This window comes from Bison bison, unplaced genomic scaffold (assembly GCF_000754665.1).
Source record: "Bison bison bison isolate TAMUID 2011002044 unplaced genomic scaffold, Bison_UMD1.0 scf7180017864452, whole genome shotgun sequence".
NCBI lineage: Eukaryota > Metazoa > Chordata > Mammalia > Artiodactyla > Bovidae > Bison > Bison bison.
The window spans coordinates 3931341-3944541 of record NW_011495014.1 but is presented as its reverse complement, the minus strand read 5'-3'; the positions used below and the strand labels follow the sequence as shown (position 1 = coordinate 3944541).

General features: G+C 36.5%; 1 protein-coding gene across 1 annotated transcript in view; it reads right to left on the bottom strand.

The window, feature by feature from the left end:
• The window catches only part of SCN3A (sodium channel, voltage-gated, type III, alpha subunit), a 121211-nt gene extending 108352 nt beyond the window's left edge, over positions 1-12859 (bottom strand). The window contains exon 1 of the mRNA XM_010859020.1: positions 12653-12859. The gene's annotated coding sequence lies outside the window, so the exon portion shown is untranslated. The remainder of the gene's footprint in view (positions 1-12652) is intronic.
• Positions 12860-13201: the final 342 nt, after the last annotated feature.

Sequence of the window (13201 nt, the reverse complement as noted above, 5' to 3'; positions counted from 1 at the left end):
AAGGTCCTCTCCCTAAAAATTAATTTACTGATTTGTTTCTCCAGCTTCATCTTACATGCTCTCCTACATGTGTGCTCCTCCCTAGTCAAATGTATGTTTGCCATTCCCCGAAAGTCCCGTCTCTGGCCTCTGACTTTCAGAAACCTTCCCTCTGCCTGAATTCTCACTCACCACCAATTACTGCCTGTTAAAATCCTACCTATACGCCAAGGCTCATCATACCTAAATTCTGAGTCAGAAGTTGTTTTGCCTTCCTCTGAACTCCAACAACTTGCACAGATTGTCTTTAAAATTCATATAATAATTATAATACTCTGGCTTCTGCTTTTATTAAGGATGTGCCTTATTTCTTCTACATTTTAAATTTCTTGAAGATAAAGATTTTATTGCTTATCTACCACAGTCAGCAGGATATTATTAGATATCTTCTGAATATTATTACCTAAAACAAATTCTGCTAGTGCCCTATCCAGTGTGTTAGCTCTGGTCACATGTAGGAATTGAACACTTAAATTATAGCTAGTGCCAAATCTGAAATGATAATATTTTTGGATATTGGCTTAAATTAAAAAAAAAACCAGCATTAGTAACCTTAATTTCACTTGTTTCTTTTGTCTTTTTTTAATGTTATCATCTAGAAATTGTCAAAGTACATATGTTCATCTCATATCTGTAGTGATGAGTGCTGGTTCAGTGTATACCTTTCTCCTATTCCTTTTCCATCCACCAAATGATCAAACCTACTAACAAATGAATTAAGAAAGCAGGCAATCCCCTGTTCTGAGATGCTCTAAAAGGGAGAGGCACACTCTGTCTATCATTTTCTGTTTTACTTGGTTAGATGGTTGTTTTCATCTTTAATTCCTAGGATTTTGGACCAAGAAACAAAAGTGAACATTGTGTGTTTCTGCGTGTGTGTGTGTGTGTGTGTGTGTGTAAGAGACAGAGAAACATGGAAGGTAACATTTAAACACATTTAAACATCTAAATCAGAATATATCCAGAATTATAGAAAGCTTTCTATTTTGAAGTAAACTGGCATCAAGGAAAATAGAAAGCAAATAAAGTTCTCAGCCTAGTAAACAGCCCTTGATCCATTTCTATCGTAATGTCAGTTTTGCTTCAGCCATAATAGAGAGCCCTGCAAGTTGCCCCCAGCCACGTCTCTCCTCCTGCTTGCTGGTGACTTGTGCTTTAGGCAGTTTCTTTCCAGGCAACCACAGACTGTTTACTGACTGTAATCAAAATGACAGCACACTGTTTTCACAACCCAGCATTGAGTCGATTGCCTTTTTCACTTGGCAACCTAAGGGAGCTTGAGGTATAACTTGCATCACTTCAAGATGGTGGTGCTTACTTCATATGTAACCTGCATCCTCTGAGGCTTAAACTACAGAGGAATTGAGAGTTATCTAGCATGCAGCAGGGAGGCTGTGAAATCAGCCTTCAGATTAGTGCTAGTGGTAAACTCCACTGGAGCACACTTATTTAGGTGTGGCTGCAGTTCTGCTGTGGTTCTTCCCCAGCCAGAACCCAGCCGCCTGAGCAGCTTCTCTTTTAAGCATCCCCACCTCACCCCTGGTGGGCTGCCGTCTATGGGGTTGCACAGAGTCGGACACGACTGAAGCGACTTAGCAGCAGCAGCAGCACCCCTCCCCCACCCCACCCCAGCTAGATGGTTATAATGTTGTGGAGTCTGACCACCTTGAAGATGGAGAGGAGAGGCAGAGGAGAGTGTAATACAATAGAAACATGCCCTGCCCCTAAGAGAGACAGAAGAAAACAGATAGGGGAATGCCTGTGACTCAAGTAATCTGTAAGTTCTAGGCTTGGCTTTGACGTCACTTGCTGTGACATGTTGAATGCTCAGTGTTTTTGGTATTGAGTGTCCACATCTGTTATGGAGAAGGAAGCGGGGATGTGACTAGTTGATATGCAGCGCCTCTTTTATCTCTACAGCACTGAAACTCTGTGCTTGGTGTATTCCAACATTTATCCCTTCTGAGAGACAGTGATCTGAAGGTGCAGCAGTTGCCTTATACTCTGAACTCAAAGGGTCATTGAATATTGGACTAATGATGTAACTGGGGTTGGCTGTGTTATACCTTTTAGAGTCTGTCTTCATATTCAGAATACTTTATGGGCTATGTGCTCGTTCAGATTTGAGCTATGTTTTTTTGATGAATCAATATTATGAATACCTTGAGAAGAGTATAGCTGGAGGGTTGGTTGCTGAAGAGAATTGTCCCTCACATCTTTTCTATTTAGATACTCAATTCTGTACACATAATTTCTTCCTAAATTGGTGATATCAAAAATCTTCTATACAAATAACAATTAAAAAAAAAAACTAACAAAACTTTGAGTCTAGGTTTCAATGAAATACGATCAGTCATTGAAGAAAATGTGAAAACAGAGAGTCTATGTTTTTCCTTCAGCCACTTAGCACATCATTTGTACCAAAATAGAGCAAAGACCTCCGTGTGCAGCCTGAGTTAGGTGTAGATGTTACCACTTATTTGGGATTCCCTGTTGGTCAGTGGTAAAGAATCACTCTGTAAAGCAGGAGACATTCAATACCTACATTGGAAAGATCCCCTGGAGGAGGGCATGGCAACCTACTCCAGTACTCTTGCCTGGAGAATCCCAGGGACTGAGGAGCCTGGCAGGCTTCAGTTCATAAATTTGCAAAGAGTCGGACGTGACCGAAGTGACTGAGCAGGCACCCACATTACCACTTAATTGCAGCAGGATCACACAGTGGAGGGTCTCTGCATGTAAACACAGCAGGGATACTGTTCAGAGCTCAATTCTTTTGGGGCTAAAGGAAGCCAGAATGCCACAGGCAATAGAAAATTACATTTGATGCAAAATTTTCCTTAGAGATTGCAGCAACCAATATGCTAATTAGAGTCAAGACAGGCATAGCCTGCCTGGCCCTTCCCAGGATGCAGGATCTAGCAAGACTCTGGCTAGTGAGGGCAGCAATCATAAGGAGAAACAAAAGCGTTGAACAGAGGAGATGCTAGGAAGGACAGAGCTGGAATTTGTGGCATTTCTACAGTGTTCTTGAACTGAGAACTTCTTCAAGTATGGAACTTGAACTAACTACTCAAGGACATGGATAATTTAGGGTTCTGATAAAATTGCCTGTGCAAAGTTGGGCATTGAATTCATTTATTCTTCAAATGTCTTTCTCCTTTTAAAAAAATAATAGACTTTATTTTTTTAGGGCAGTTCTAGGTTACCAGAAACTTGAATAGACAGTTCACAGACACAGAAAACACACTTATGTTTACCAAAAGGGAAAGAGGGAGGGGAGGGATAAATTTAGGAGTTTGCAGATACAAACTACTATATATAAAAGAAACAACAAAGGCCTACTGTATAGCATAGGGAACTATATTCAGTATCTTATAATAATCTATAATGAAAAAGAAAAAATGCATATACATATATGTGAATTACTTTGCTAAACACCAGAAACCAACACAACATTGTATGTCAACTATACTTCAATTTTTAAAAAATCCAAGAAAACATAAAATATCTATCAAATGTTGAAAAAAAAAAGTCAAAGAGTTTCCAAATCAAGTGTGCCTCTTTATGTCTTAGATATTTAGTTTTCAAATGTTTTATTCAGGAAGAAATTGAGAATAAATAGAAAGTATTTTGTTATGCATAAAGTTTCCCAAATTTAGCTTTCCTGAGGGATCTGGGTTATTGGAGAAAGTGAGTATTATTTTATGGTTACATCTGTATCACAGAGTGTTGTTTCAAATGTAATACAGTTATAGTACATTTAATGGATATTTAAAAGAAATGTGTCTTAACCATGACTCAGGATAATTTTGAGACACAGAGTAAACAAGTTTAACAAATGTATTAGAGAGCTTACTACTGCAGTTTCCAGGGCGTATTTTAACTCGTGCTAATTTGCATAGAGATCTGCATCATGATTTGGATGTGCTTTGCCACTTTTCATTTACTCCTGAGCATTACCCTTCCCCTTTTCAAAATATACTTAATGCTTTTGAATAACAAATTGGAATTCTTTTCCCCAAAGAATCCACTTATTTCTCACAGTTGTCACTGTGTTGGTAGAGGAAATGGTCATATCAACCATAAATTTTTTGCTCTCTACACTGACTAATTTAAGGTGTCTTTACCTTTCATTAAAAAACATTTCTTTTTGGTTCAGTTCAGTTCAGTCACTCAGTCGTGTCCGATTCTTTGCGACCCCATGAATCGCAGCACGCCAGGCCTCCCTGTCCATCACCAACTCCTGGAGTTCACCCAGACTCACATCCATCGAGTCAGTGTTGCCATCCAGCTATCTCATCCTCTGTCGTTCCATTCTCCTCCTGCCCCCAATCCCTCCCAGCATCAGTCTTTTCCAATGAGTCAACTCCTCACATGAGGTGGCCAAAGTATTGGAGTTTCAGCTTTAGCATCATTCCTTCCAAAGAAATCCCAGGACTGATCTCCTTCAGGATGGACTGGTTCATTCTTATTAATATTTTACTGGTTTGTTATTTATATTTTTATTGTAGACCACCTAAGTACTTTGAATATAAAGGTAGGATGTCATTTTTTAAAAAAAAATCAGTGATCTAATCCCAGTTTGAGAATCCAAGCACCGTTTCATCGACGTCTACCATAAACTGAGCCCAGATATAATATAGTGTTGCTTCTGTTCACCATGCAACCACTAGCCTCCTGTTTCAAAATACATGTATTCTCATCCTGAGATTTAACAGCTCTTTCATATTGGATGATAATTTTCGTGACCTGGTTGAAAAAGTGGTAGAAATCATGAAGAAAGCATAGTTAAGTAGAAATATTAAAGGATGTTTCTCCAGAGGAAAGACTTTAGGATATAATCTGCTCTGAAGGATGGAGAGGATTGCTTTTATAGAGGCTACCACAGACTCTCCCTAGTTGTGGAAAGGATTGTGGGAAATCAACATGGAAAAGCAACTGCGATGTTAACCCAGAAAATGTTGAAAAGGCTGACTCACCTTCATAATGGAATTCGTTTTAGGAAAATCAATTCATTATTAATTCCACTTAACTATTAGTTTTTTTAACTATTTTTAACTATTTTTCCTCAGAAATGCCACTTTCTGACAATACATTTTTAAGTGACCTTTGGCTTTAAATAATTTGTTGGTTTACAGATCTGCTTTACCTCGAAATGTGCCACAATTGAAGTTTCAATAACTTGAAATCAATGTTTTGTTTCCAATTGAATGAACTGGCTATTTGAAAAATTATCTTTCAATGACCACTCTTATTTGATTTTAAGACTTAATTTTCAAAGGAACAATTTACAAGGTACAGAATAAGAAGAGGGCAAATCTCTGGTTGTACAAATTGAACTTCATGGATGCTTATGTCCAAGTGTGCACAATTGTTTGTATTGTTAGTTTGAAAAATATATCACAACCAGCAGCTGAGTCAACTTTCTAATAGAGGTAAGGGTAGGAAATTACCAATTTGAAATATAAAACTGCTTAAACATATAGAGTAAATACCAGTGTTTTTAACCGAAGGGGAAATGGACACGAATGTACTTTTTGTTACTTTAAGTATTTGCATAGTCTTTTAACTTAACACGTGCCCACTTCTTAGAATTTTGAAATTATTCTAAAAGCCATTTCTCAGTTGTCTTTCACTTCTCTAGCCAAACTTTCACTAGCTTTTCTTGTTTTTCTCCATCTTTCTTTAGTCAATTGCTTTTCAAACCTGACTGCATATTTGAACTATGCTTGCAGAGCTTTTAAACACTGATGCCCAGGCTCAGCCCAGCGCATTGAATTGAATTGGCCTAAGGTGGAGCAAGCTTTACTCTTTTTTTTTTTTTTTAGCTTTGCTCTTTTTGAAGCTTCCCAGATGATTCCAGTGTGTAGCCAGAGCTGTGCCCCACTCTCTGAATAAGCTCATCATGTTTTATCTGTTTCCATTTTCTCTCAGATGTTTGCATCTCTATTTCCTTTAAACTGTTTTTTTTCCCCCTCCTTTTATTATTATTGGTGAGGTTTAAAAAATCTGACTTTTTTTTTTTTCAGTTTTCATTTTGCTTTTTCTTTCTGATTTTCCATGTACTGGTGAAGAAGTTCTCATTCCAGACATATGTATTTGATTTTTATTCTCTATACCACCAAGTTTTACATCAATGAAAAAGAATGCAATATATTTGTGTATTATACTTTTGCCTGTTCTTTCAATGCTAATATAATAATGTCCTTTAATTTTTGGAACTGATATATTAAGATTGATAGTAGAGCCCAATAAAATTGTTGAAAACTAATATGAAGAATGGGTTTACTTGAGTTGTCATCATTAATGGCTATGATTAAAGATACTTTAATAAGATATTTTGGAACTTTGAGACCATGTTAACTCAAGGACATGTAAATATTCTATTAATGATATCTTTTATCTTTTCTCAGCTAAGGGACATGTTTTTCCTACAAATTTCAATAATTTCAGAATAGTGTAGAAGTGAGAATATTACATACTTCATCAGCTAGCATAGCCGTAACAAGATATCCATAGCAAGAGAAGTATTAATAGCAATAAAAAAAAGGGGAGTAAAAGGGATCTAAGTAGATAAAATTCAGTGAAGTAATTAGCAGCAGTAAAAACAGAATTTTGGGAGGGAATATGTAGAACATCCTAAGATTTGAAATGAAAGAGAAAAATGGTGGACAGTTAGTTAAGCCTGGAGGAGCAGATAGGAACTATGAGTGCCTGTGTGGCACTTCCTCCAAATACAGTCAAGCCATTTCTTCTCCATGAAGTTTATTTACCCTTATTGGTAAAAATACTGGTTAGATTGGCAAAAGGAAAAAATACCTGGCCAAAAATCCCTTGGCCATATCCTGCCTGTAGGTATGCTTTGTGGAATCTATCCAATATTGTAAATAATTTGAAATAGATGATAACATTTAACAAGAGGGAAGTTTCTCAAAAAAGAAATCTAGATTTTAAGCTTCTTTGGAAAAATCGTTAAATTCAATAGTCTCCTGGCCCTTAGGAGCAGTCCCTCTTTAGAAAGCACGTGGGCTGTGGAGTTTTTTAGTCCCAACCTGACTTGCTTTACTCATTTCTCTCACCTGCATCATGCATGTAGGAATTTGGGCTTGTTTCTTGGAGAATTCATTCTTAAGTGTATGCCATCCATGGTGTAAGTTCCATGAAATGAAATTGCTTGGAATACTTTGTCTATGGCCCTACCATGCTGAATGTACTCAGTCTCATCAGAATACTTTGCAAAAGCAATTTACATAAAGAAAAATAAATGTTACAAGCAAAAACAGCAAGGACACAGAGAAGCTAACAAACAGGTGATTGGTTCTCAAATAGAGGCGTGAGCCCATTAAATGTGTCCTATTAATAAGCTCTGCATGAATATTTGGGGTTTGGTTCAGAAGTGCAATGTCACTTAATAACAGGAGCTGGGATTTAGTGAATTATTCCAGTTCAAGCTCTTGGAAAAAGAAAAGGACAAAATGTTCTGTACGACCGAAGTAAGAATAGAGTATCTTCTGAATATTAGGAGATTAAAATTCCCAAAAGTGAGCTTCTTGGCAGAAAATGGCCAAGGTTATTTAAGGAGTGACTTCCCATCTTTGAAATCACCCATTGAATAAAACAATATTAAACTACTGTTTAAAAATTTAAAGACCATCATTTCTTTCTCTTTCCTCCAGCTCAGAGCTTAATCACATGCAGGGCTCCCTATATGCAGTCTGCAAAAGCATGAAAACCTAATTCAACTATTACAGAAATAACTCCAAACTTTTAAAAGGTTTCTCTGAACTAAAACAACCCCTGAGAATTCCCTAATACAGCTACCACCTAGCATATGTTTATATGCACTGTATTTGTGTTTAATAGGTAGATTTAATTTGTAAGCATGCTTATAAGTTACTTTGCAGTTACTCTCTATTCATTTATCTTGAGCAGAAATTTCTTTAAAGTTCTCTCTATAAAGTCCTTTTTTACTTCAAAGCCTGGACAAAAGAGGTGGAGTATTATAAGAATCACTCAATAAATAGGAGGCATATTAAAACTTCTGTTATGCAGTTGAGTAGGTATTCATATAAAATTTAAAGAATTCTTCTATTGTGGCTAATTAGATGTCTGAGCATAGATTCAGATTTCAGATATCTACAGAGCTGGTGCCCATCAGAGAGGTCAGCAAGCACATCTTTGCTTAGCAAGAGAGCAAGATTTTCTTTATTAACTTACTTTCAGGTAAAATTAACAGAAAATTAACACTATTCTGCTCTTAACTCTACACATAAACCCATTAAAATGTATGCAAAGAATGTGTTAACTTCACCCCAGTGTGAAAAATATTATCAAGTAAAGCTGAACTAAAGTGGTAGTTTTCTAATCAAAGATAAATATATGAACTTGCAACCCAAGAGGCAATAAAATTGGCTTTTATCCTTCCCAGATTTTATAACTACCTCAAAGAACAACCTACCTCAAGAACTTGTAGTTTGGATACCAGGTTCTACATAGGATTGCCATTAAAGGTGTTTATGGTGTAAAATTCAAGTGGAAGTACAGATAATTTAGGATTAAAGTTAATAAAAATTTCAAATAGATCCCTAGGACGGAAGTATACTGTTAATATCCTAAATTATATTTCAGGAGTTACGTGTGTGTGTTATCATATCTGACTCTGTGACCCCACGGATTGTAACTCACCAGGCTTCTCTGTCCGTGGGATTCTCCAGGCAAGAATACTGGAGTGTATTGCATTCCCTTCTCCAGAGGATCTTCCTCACCCAGGGATCGAACCCTAGTCTCCTGCATTGCAGACAGATTCTTTACCATTTGAGCTATAGGGAAGTCCTTATTTCAGGAGCAGGTGGATAAATTAATCCTCAAGTTTTAGAAAACTGGTAAAACAATCATCAATATTAAGGTAGAATGAATAATATATTTTAGATGACAAGGTAAACATTATTCCCAACCTTCAGTGAGTTCACAGTGTTCCTATACATGAATGATGATGAGAAAGAAAGCAATCTGAACAGCCGTTCATGCAAAGACATTTCACCATCTAGTCACATTTCATTCCTCAGTGGAAAAAAAGTGTTTTTTTAATATGCTTCCACTTATGGGTGCTTTCATTTAACCCCTAAAAATAAGGAATCAGAAGAGCTGGGAATGAGCTGGAGTCAGGAAGATGGACTAAAGCAGGGCACTGTCTAATTGAGAAACTTTCCCCTCGTGTCTTGAAGACTCTCAAACTCAAGGCCATCTCAGATCTGTCTAATCATAAGCCCATTAAGTCGTCTTGGCTGCCATGAAAATGAAACTGACATCACAGTTATTTGAGTCAGTTTAAAGAGGCCTAGGGTGGTTGAAGGGAAGGATTGGGAGGCCTGGGGTGCTGAAAAGACCTCCCAGCTCTAGCTCCCTAAGATCCCAGTAGCACACAGCTGTCAAGAGCATGAAGCTGGGTTTGTAGAAAAAATCCTTTGTAGAGAAGCAGAGATTTTGCTGTATGTCAACAGTTTCATCCGGCACAGTTTGACTTTCCACCCTTTATTGCACCATCAATTCTATTTAAACAGTAGATAGTTTGAGTTGATCACACAGCCTACACATGCAGTCATTTCTGGGATTTAGGTTCTTTAACTTGATGGTCATAGTGAAATTAATTCTTGGTGAAACCTAATTTTTTTTCTGACTTCACAGAGGCCTTCTGTCTAATAGTTGTATTGATTAAAGCACAAGCGAAATAAAGCCTTTTGCCCCTATTTTGTTAAAAAGAAAAAGGCCTTAGAAGTGGGGTCCATGATAATGTATCATTGGCAAAAGAGTGGTCTTCTAGAAGGTATGAGAGTTCTATGAGCAATTCAGGAAATGGCTAGGATGTTAACACTAATTGATATTATTATAGAGAACACATTTTGTTGTGTTTCAGCAAGGGCATGCTTCCAGGATAAGAACTATTCCCTTTTCAACTACGGAATTTCTTGGCAGTTTCACTGTATTCTTCCTGTTGTTGTAGAAGATGCACTACCATCACCAGCATTAAAAAATAATACCTGTTCCTTTTGGCAAGCGTTGGTGAACAGGGGAGGAGGGATGGGTTGGCACTTAATTGTGCCCCAGGATATGTAATAAACACTGGACAGACAGTATTTATTTACACAATGCTGCAATGTCAGCATCATCATTCCTGTTTATACAGGTGATATGATACAGGCTCATAAGATTAAAATCTTTGTTAGTTAATAGTGGACCTAGGATTCATTTGGGACTTCCCAGGTTGCTCAGTGGAAGGAATCCACCTGCCAATACAGGAGACGCAAGAGACACAAATTCGATCCCTGGGTCAGGAAGATCCCTGAAGTTGGAAATGGCAACCCACTCCAGTATTCTTGCCTGAAAAATTCCATGGACAGAGGAGCCTGGTGGACTGCAGTCCATGGGATTGCAGAGAGTTGGACACGATGGAAGCAACTAAGCACACACAATCACGTATATGAATCAAGCACATACACACACACACATATAAGATTCATTCCACTAGCCATTGCTCTTAACCGCTTCTCCATGTTGCTTTCTGGTTGTTCCCACCACAGAAGGAACTGGCTAAGGACCTTTAAACATCTCTATTTCTCTATCCTCACGTTTAGCACAAGATTAATGGTAATATAAAACTCAGTGAAAATCAGAGATATATCAGATTACAGTTAAGCTGAGAAATCAATTGGTGAAAATCCAGATAAATTAGGAACAATGAATGAAAAGTGTCCTTATATATCCTTGATTCCCATTTCCATATTTTACAAGTGTCCCTTCTGAGGCAACAAAACTCATTAGTAGCAGAATTTGAATCAGAAATCAAGACTTCCAGCTCAGTGCCCAACCTATTTTTCTCTACCACACCAGTACATTACAGTATTATTTTTGACCTAACAAATGAAGTCACTACTAGTTCTTTTTAAGAATAAGATACCAAATGTATTTGATACATCATTTAATCGAAACATGTTTGATTTCTAACAATTTTCAAAGAGCACATTTGGTGAATAACTCTGTATGCATTTGCTCTTCACATGGTTACTACAAATATAGAAAGAATTAAGAGATTCTTGCAACTATACTGATAAAAATATTACTAATAGGAACAAAATAGAAGCATCCATTCATAAATATAAAACAGTTCAGAAAGACCAGCTCTGGTGTTTACACAGAACAAAGTTAAATTCAGTCACCTGTAGTGAAGCTTGGAGTGTACAATATGCTCAAGCCAATTAGCATCCTTTTCTGGGAACCCTTTTCAAAGAAACAGTTTTCTTTATAGCCAATGGTAGGAGCTCAAAAATATATAAGACCCAGGGATTTTCTCTGAGGCAACCACTATTTTGTAATTTTTTAGAGGAAGTATTATTGCTAGCCAAGGTAAAATCTTGGATGAGAAATCAGTATTTTTCCATATCATTAGAGATTATAGTTGTTTTTAAAGCAGAGGCCGCAAGTTCTATTTTTAGGCTGGTTTGACCAGTACTGACTAGAAACCCGTGTTGAAATCAGAGGTCTTTATTCCACACAGGGCACTCACTGCTTGGACTGATTGTGATGAAATGTTTTCATGCATAATCTTCTAAGCATATACACTTTTATCTTTGTCTCCATGTGTTACATTATACCACCTGTTGTATTTTTTAAAAACCTCTATGATTTTTAAAACTCTTCATTAAATGAATACTTATAGATTTTCTGCCAATAATTTTCTGTTCTATGTGATTGCTAATTGAATGCAATCTTTATGATTATTCTATAAAATATTTTAAAGAAACTGCAGAAAATATAGATTATAAAATAAATAATTGCTTTTTGTCCAAGTAGCCCTCCTTGATAAATAGTAATAATAATGATAATAATAACCAGTTATTAAAATATACACAGAAAAAATACAGAAATATATAAAGCTTATAACTCATCAAGAGAGTACAATACCCTTTAAATCAATAAAGTGGTAAATAATGTAAAATGAATATGTTAAAATAAAAAATAACACATAATGGAGTATTTAGGGATAGTTTTAATACTAGAAGGTTAAATCTCATTTTAATGGGTTAGTATTGGTGAGAATAGATTATTTTACAGACCAATGGTAATGTTTTTCAAACAGCTATACACCTCTATATTGTTATCATTCCCTATACGCATGGCCTCCCAAAGCTGTTACAAAAAGACTAAAGCACGAGAATGATAGTCCCAATGTCACTATACATTTATGTTCAAAAAACACTAGGCACACTGGACATTTAAATAGAGAAAGTATAGCCACAAAATCAATTAGGTTAGCTTTGTGTAATAAAAATATTTCCTCTTGACTACAGTGAATCATAGGCATCTACATGTTTCACAAATACAAGCTCAGTAATGCCTAGTCTGTACCATAAGTCACCATTTCTAGACAGAGGCTCTTCCTTTGAGATAAAGGAATAGTAAGCAGTTTACACATCAAACGATGCCTTTGGCCCTTGTAATTGACATTAAAACAACATTAGGTTAAAAATAGCAGCATGAAGATGATTTAAAATAAGAGAAATGATCTGGTTGTTAAATTCTATGTTTCAGAAAATTGAACGTTTTGCCAGCTTACCTGATGAAACAGAGCCTTATGGATCACAGCATAACAAAGCCCGCATCCAAGATGGTTAGAGTATAAAGAGCCTTCCCCTGCAGTTGTTCAAATTTTTGGCCACAGAGGTTTACATATTAACTACAATGCTTCCCCCCCAACCCCCTCTTTGCTTTCTCTCTGAACAAGAAAACAAAGAAACCTTTCCAGAATCCTCTCTGCTTATGCCTCCGCTTCCTGTTCTGAGATTCACTCTATGGTACCCAACATATATCAGAAAACAGCTTTGAGGGGAAAAAAAAAAAGAAAAAAAAAAAAAAAAAAGCTGACAGCACTCGACATGGTACCGCCATCTACTGGCAGACACACAAAATTGAACAAAAGGATAAACATCCCCATTATTCTTTATCATACCTATGCCCTACACATGAATATGTAAAAAATATTCTTTTGCATACTAAATTGTTGGAGTATGCACAGTTTTCTGATATTATATATTTTTCTAAATTTTATGTTTACAATGTTGATTCAACCATAAATGAATACAATTAAAAACCCTCCAAATTTCTG